This window comes from Chenopodium quinoa, unplaced genomic scaffold (assembly GCF_001683475.1).
Source record: "Chenopodium quinoa cultivar QQ74 unplaced genomic scaffold, ASM168347v1, whole genome shotgun sequence".
NCBI classification, from domain to species: domain Eukaryota; kingdom Viridiplantae; phylum Streptophyta; class Magnoliopsida; order Caryophyllales; family Amaranthaceae; genus Chenopodium; species Chenopodium quinoa.
In genome coordinates, this window is record NW_018742365.1 from 156,435 (window position 1) to 164,652 (window position 8,218).

Here is an 8,218-nt window from a genome sequence, read left to right on the forward strand (position 1 = left end):
AAATCAATTTTTGTAGATTGCATTTGACTTTCATTTGATTTAATTAATTTTTTTGAATTTGTTTGACTTTCATTTGATTCAAAAAGCTTTGTTTGAATGTTTTTGACTTTCATTTGATTCAATAAGCTTTGTTTGATCGTGTTTAACTTTCTTTTGATTCAATTAGCTTTGTAGAATACATTTAACTTTCATTTGATTCAATTAGCTTTGTTGAATGCATTTGACTTTCATTTGATTCAAAAAGCTTTGTTTGAATGTATTTCACTTTCATTTGATTCAATTAGCTTTGTAGAATGCATTTGACTTTTATTTGATTCAATTAGCTTTGTTGAATGCATTTGACTTTCATTTGTTTCAAAAAGCTTTTTTTGAATGTGTTTGACTTTCATTTGATTCAATTAGCTTTGAATAATGCATTTGACTTTCATTTGATTCAATTAGCTTTGTAGAATGCATTTGACTTTCATTTGATTCAATTAGCTTTGTTGGAATGTGTTTGACTTTCATTTAAATCAATTTTTGTAGATTGCATTTGACTTTCATTTGATTTAATTAATTTTTTTGAATTTGTTTGACTTTCATTTGATTCAAAAAGCTTTGTTTGAATGTTTTTGACTTTCATTTGATTCAATAAGCTTTGTTTGATCGTGTTTAACTTTCTTTTGATTCAATTAGCTTTGTAGAATACATTTAACTTTCATTTGATTCAATTAGCTTTGTTGAATGCATTTGACTTTCATTTGATTCAAAAAGCTTTGTTTGAATGTATTTCACTTTCATTTGATTCAATTAGCTTTGTAGAATGCATTTGACTTTTATTTGATTCAATTAGCTTTGTTGAATGCATTTGACTTTCATTTGTTTCAAAAAGCTTTTTTTGAATGTGTTTGACTTTCATTTGATTCAATTAGCTTTGAATAATGCATTTGACTTTCATTTGATTCAATTAGCTTTGTAGAATGCATTACACTTTCATTTGATTCAATTAGCTTTGTTTGAATGTGTTTGACTTTAATTTAAATCAATTTTTGTAGATTGCATTTGACTTTCATTTGATTTAATTAATTTTTTTGAATTTGTTTGACTTTCATTTGATTCAAAAAGCTTTGTTTGAATGTGTTTGACTTTCATTTGATTCAATAAGCTTTGTTTGATCGTGTTTAACTTTCTTTTAATTCAATTAGCTTTGTAGAATACATTTAACTTTCATTTGATTCAATTAGCTTTGTTGAATGCATTTGACTTTCATTTGATTCAATTAGCTTTGTTTGAATGTGTTTGACTTTCATTTAAATCAATTTTTGTAGATTGCATTTGACTTTCATTTGATTTAATTAATTTTTTTGAATTTGTTTGACTTTCATTTGATTCAAAAAGCTTTGTTTGAATGTTTTTGACTTTCATTTGATTCAATAAGCTTTGTTTGATCGTGTTTAACTTTCTTTTGATTCAATTAGCTTTGTAGAATACATTTAACTTTCATTTGATTCAATTAGCTTTGTTGAATGCATTTGACTTTCATTTGATTCAAAAAGCTTTGTTTGAATGTATTTCACTTTCATTTGATTCAATTAGCTTTGTAGAATGCATTTGACTTTTATTTGATTCAATTAGCTTTGTTGAATGCATTTGACTTTCATTTGTTTCAAAAAGCTTTTTTGAATGTGTTTGACTTTCATTTGATTCAATTAGCTTTGAATAATGCATTTGACTTTCATTTGGTTCAATTAGCTTTGTAGAATGCATTAGACTTTCATTTGATTCAATTAGCATTGTTTGAATGTGTTTGACTTTCATTTAAATCAATTTTTGTAGATTGCATTTGACTTTCATTTGATTTAATTAATTTTTTTGAATTTATTTGACTTTCATTTGATTCAAAAAGCTTTGTTTGAATGTGTTTGACTTTCATTTGATTCAATAAGCTTTGTTTGATCGTGTTTAACTTTCTTTTGATTCAATTAGCTTTGTAGAATACATTTGACTTTCATTTGATTCAATTAGCTTTGTTGAATGCATTTGACTTTCATTTTATTCAAAAAGCTTTGTTTGAATGTATTTCACTTTCATTTGATTCAATAAGCTTTGTAGAATGCATTTGACTTTTATTTAATTCAATTAGCTTCGTTAAATGCATTTGACTTTCATTTGATTCAAAAAGCTTTGTTTGAATATGTTTGACTTTCATTCGATTCAATTAGCTTTGTTTGATCGTGTTTAACTTTCTTTTGATTCAATTAGCTTTGTAGAATGCATTTGACTTTCATTTGATTCAATTAGCTTTGTAGAATGCATTTCACTTTCATTTGATTCAAAAAGCTTTGTTTGAATGTATTTCACTTTCATTTGATTCAATTAGCTTTGTAGAATGCATATAACTTTTATTTGATTCAATTAGCTTTGTTGAATGGTTTTGACTTTCATTTGTTTCGAAAAGCTTTTTTTGAATGTGTTTGACTTTCATTTGATTCAATTAGCTTTGAATAATGCATTTGACTTTCATTTGATTCAATTAGCTTTGTAGAATGCATTAGACTTTCATTTGATTCAATTAGCTTTGTTTGAATGTGTTTGACTTTCATTTAAATCAATTTTTGTAGATTGCATTTGACTTTCATTTGATTTAATTAATTTTTTTGAATTTGTTTGACTTTCATTTGATTAAAAAAGCTTTGTTTGAATGTGTTTGACTTTCATTTGATTCAATAACCTTTGTTTGTCGTGTTTAACTTTCTTTTGATTCAATTAGCTTTGTAGAATACATTTAACTTTCATTTGATTCAATTAGCTTTGTTGAATGCATTTGACTTTCATTTGATTCAAAAAGCTTTGTTTGAATGTATTTCACTTTCATTTGATTCAATTAGCTTTGTAGAATGCATTTGACTTTTATTTAATTCAATTAGCTTCGTTGAATGCATTTGACTTTCATTTGATTCAAAAAGCTTTGTTTGAATATGTTTGACTTTCATTCGATTCAATTAGCTTTGTTTGATCGTGTTTAACTTTCTTTTGATTCAATTAGCTTTGTAGAATGCATTTGACTTTCATTTGAATCAATTAGCTTTGTTGATTGTATTTGACTTTCATTTGATTCAAAAAACTTTGATTGAATGTGTTTGACTTTTATTTGATTCAATTAGCTTTGTAGAATGCATTTGACTTTTATTTGATTCAATTAGCTTTGTAGAATGCATTTAACTTTCATTTGTATCAAAAAGCTTTGTTTGAATGTGTTTGACTTTCATCTGATTCAATTAGCTTCGTAGAATGCATTAGACTTTCATTTGATTCAATTAGCTTTGTTTAAATGTGTTTGACTTTCACTTGATTCAATTTTTGTAGATTTCATTTGACTTACATTTGATTTAATTAGCTTATTTGAATGCATTTGACTTTCATTTGATTCAAAAAGCTTTGTTTGAATGTGTTTGACTTTCATTTGATTCAATTAGCTTTGTAGAATGTGTTTAACTTACATTTGATTTAATTAGCTTATTTGAATGCATTTTACTTTCATTTGATTCAAAAAGCTATGTTTGAATGTGTTTGACTTTCATTTGATTCAATTAGCTTCGTAGAATGCATTTGACTTTTATTTGATTCCATTAACTTTGTTGAATGCATTTGACTTTCATTTGTTTCAAAAAGCTTTTTTTGAATGTGTTTGACTTTCATTTAATTCAATTAGCTTTTTTGAATGCATTTGACTTTCATTTGATTCAAAAAGCTTTGTTTGAATATGTTTGACTTTCATTTGATTCAATTAGCCTTTTAGAATGCATTTGAATTTCATTTGATTCAATTAGCTTTGTTGAATGCATTTGACTATCATTTGATTAAAAAAGCTTTGTTTGAATGTGTTTGACTTTCATTTGATTCAATTCGCTTTGTAGAATGTGTTTGACTTTCATTTGATTCAATTAGCTTTGTTGAATGCATTTCACTTTCATTTGATTCAATTAGCTTTGTAGAATGCATTTGACTTTTATTTGATTCAATTAGCTTTGTAGAATGCATTTGACTTTCATTTGATTCAATTAGCTTTGTAGAATGCATTAGACTTTCATTTGATTCAATTAGCTTTGTTTGAATGTGTATGACTTTCATTTAAATCAATTTTTGTAGATTGCATTTGACTTTCATTTGACTTTCATTTGATTTAATTAATTTTTTTGAATTTGTTTGACTTTCATTTGATTCAAAAAGCTTTGTTTGAATGTTTTTGACTTTCATTTGATTCAATAAGCTTTGTTTGATCGTGTTTAACTTTCTTTTGATTCAATTAGCTTTGTAGAATACATTTAACTTTCATTTGATTCAATTAGCTTTGTTGAATGCATTTGACTTTCATTTGATTCAAAAAGTTTTGTTTGAATGTATTTCACTTTCATTTGATTCAATTAGCTTTGTAGAATGCATTTGACTTTTATTTGATTCAATTAGCTTTGTTGAATGCATTTGACTTTCATTTGTTTCAAAAAGCTTTTTTTGAATGTGTTTGACTTTCATTTGATTCAATTAGCTTTGAATAATGCATTTGACTTTCTTTTGATTCAATTAGCTTTGTAGAATGCATTAGACTTTCATTTGATTCAATTAGCTTTGTTTGAATGTGTTTGACTTTCATTTAAATCAATTTTTGTAGATTGCATTTGACTTTCATTTGATTTTAATTAATTTTTTTGTATTTGTTTGACTTTCATTTGATTCAAAAAGCTTTGTTTGAATGTGTTTGACTTTCATTTGATTCAATAAGCTTAGTTTGATCGTGTTTAACTTTCTTTTGATTCAATTAGCTTTGTAGAATACATTTAACTTTCATTTGATTTAATTAGATTTGTTGAATGCATTTGACTTTCATTTGATTCAAAAAGCTTTGTTTGAATGTATTTCACTTTCATTTGATTCAATTAGCTTTGTAGAATGCATTTGACTTTTATTTAATTCAATTAGCTTCGTTGAATGCATTTGACTTTCATTTGATTCAAAATGCTTTGTTTGAATATGTTTGACTTTCATTCGATTAAATTAGCTTTGTTTGATCGTGTTTAACTTTCTTGTGATTCAATTAGCTTTGTAGAATGCATTTGACTTTCATTTGAATCAATTAGCTTTGTTGATTGTATTTGACTTTCATTTGATTCAAAAAACTTTGATTGAATGTGTTTGACTTTTATTTGATTCAATTAGCTTTGTAGAATGCATTTGACTTTTATTTGATTCAATTAGCTTTGTAGAATGCATTTAACTTTCATTTGTATCAAAAAGCTTTGTTTGAATGTGTTTGACTTTCATCTGGTTCAATTAGCTTCGTAGAATGCATTAGACTTTCATTTGATTCAATTAGCTTTGTTTGAATGTGTTTGACTTTCATTTGATTCAATTTTTGTAGATTTCATTAGACTTATATTTGATTTAATTAGCTTATTTGAATGCATTTGACTTTCATTTGATTCAAAAAGCTTTGTTTGAATGTGTTTGACTTTCATTTAATTCAATTAGCTTTGTAGAATGTGTTTCACTTACATTTGATTTAATTAGCTTATTTGAATGCATTTGACTTTCATTTGATTCAAAAAGCTATGTTCGAATGTGTTTGTCTTTCATTCGATTCAATTAGCCTTTTAGAATGCATTTGAATTTCATTTGATTCAATTAGCTTCGTTGAATGCATTTGACTTTCATTTGATTAAAAAAGCTTTGTTTGAATGTGTTTGAATTCATTTGATTCAATTAGCCTTGTAGATTGCATTTGACTTTCATTTGATTCAAAAAGCTTTGTTTGAATATGTTTGACTTTCATTTGATTCAATTAGCTTTGTTTGATCGTGTTAAATTTCCTTTTGATTCAATTTGCTTTGAATAATGCATTTGACTTTCATTTGATTCAATTAGCTTTGTTGAATGAATTTGACCCTCATTTGCTTCAAAAAGCTTTGATTGAATGTGTTTCACTTTCATTTGATTCAATTACCTTTGTAGAATGCATTTGAGTTTTATTTGATTCAATTAGCTTTGTTAAAAGCATTTGACTTTCATTTGATTCAAAAAGCTTTCTTTGAATGTGTTTGACTCTCATTTTATTTAATTAGCTTTTTAGAAAGCATTTAACTTTCATTTGATTCAAAAAGCTTTGTTTGAATGTGTTTGACTTACATTTGATTCAATTAGCTTTGTAAAATGCATTTGACTTTCATTTAATTCAATTGGCTTTGTTGAATGTATTTGACTTTCATATCATTCGAAAAACTTTGGTTGAATGTGTTTGAATTCATTTGATTCAGTTAGCCTTGTAGATTTCATTTGACTTTCATTTGATTCAATTAACTTTGTTGAAAGCATTTGACTTTCATTTGATTCAAAAAGCTATGTTTGAATGTGTTTGACTTTCATTTGATTCAATTAGCTTTGTAGAATGTGTTTGACTTTCATTTGATTCAATTAGCTTATTTGAATGCATTTGACTTTCATTTGGTTCAAAAAGCTATGTTCGAATGTGTTTGACTTTCATTTGATTCAATTAGCCTTTTAGAATGCATTTGAATTTCATTTGATTCAATTAGCTTTGTTGAATGCATTTGACTTTCATTTGATTAAAAAAGCTTTGTTTGAATGTGTTTGACTTTCATTTGATTCAATTAGCTTTGTAGAATGCATTTGACTTTCATTTGATTCAAAAAACTTTGATTGAATGTGTTTGACTTTCATTTGATTCAATTAGCTTTGTTGAATGTATTTGACTTTCACTTGATTCAAAAAACTTTGATTGAATGTGTTTAACTTTCATTTGATTCAATTAGCTTTGTAGAATGCATTTGACTTTCATTTGATTCAATTAGCTTTGTTGCATGCATTTGACTTTCATTTGTTTTAAAAAACTTTGTTTGAATGTGTTAGACTTTTATTTGATTCAATTAGCTTTGTAGAATGCATTAGACTTTCATTTGATTCAATTAGCTTTGTTTGAATGTGTTTGAATTTCATTTGATTCAATTTTTGTAGATTTCATTTGACTTTCATTTGATTCAATTAGCTTTGTTTGATCGTGTTTAACTTTCTTTTGATTGAATTCGCTTTGTAGAATGCATTTGACTTTCATTTGATTCAATTAGCTTTGTTGAATGTATTTGACTTTCACTTGATTCAAAAAAACTTTGATTGAATGTGTTTGACTTTCATTTAATTCAATTTTTGTAGATTGCATTTGACTTTAATTTGATTTAATTAGCTTTGTTGAATGCATTTGACTTTCATTTGATTCAAAAAGCTTTGTTTGAATGTGTTTCACTTTCATTTGATTCAATTAGCTTTGTAGAATGCATTTGACTTTTATTTGATTCAATTAGCTTTGTTGAATGCATTTGACTTTCATTTGTTTCAAAAAGCTTTTTTTGAATGTGTTTGACTTTCATTTGATTCAATTAGCTTTGTTGAATGCATTTGACTTTTATTTGATTCAATTAGCTTCGTTGAATGCATTTGACTTTCATTTGATTAAAAAACAATTGTTTGAATATGTTTGACTTTCATTTGATTCAGTTAGCTTTGTTTGATCGTGTTTAACTTTCTTAGAATTCAATTCGCTTTGTAGAATGCATTTGACTTTCATTTGATTCAATTAGCTTTGTTGAATGTATTTGACTTTCACTTGATTCAAAAAACTTTGATTGAATGTGTTTGAATTTCATTTGATTTACTTAGCTTTGTAGAATGCATTTGACTTTTATTTGATTCAATTAGCTTTGTAGAATGCATTTAACTTTCATTTGTATCAAAAAGCTTTGTTTAAATGTGTTTGACTTTCATCTGATTCAATTAGCTTCGTAGAATGCATTAGACTTTCGTTTGATTCAATTAGCTTTGTTTGAATGTGTTTGACTTTCATTTGATTCAATTTTTGTAGATTTCATTTGACTTTCATTTCATTCAATTAGCTTTTTTGAATGCATCTGACTTTCTTTTGATTCAAAAAGCTTTGTTTGAATGTGTTTGACTTTCATTTGATTCAATTAGCTTTGTTTGATCGTGTTAAATTTTCTTTTGATTCAATTAGCTTTGAATAATGCATTTGACTTTCATTTGATTCAATTAGCTTTGTTGAATGAATTAGACTTTCATTTGATTCAAAAAGCTTTGATTGAATGTGTTTCACTTTCATTTGGTTCAATTACCTTTGTAGAATGCATTTGACTTTCATTTAATTCAATTAGCTTTG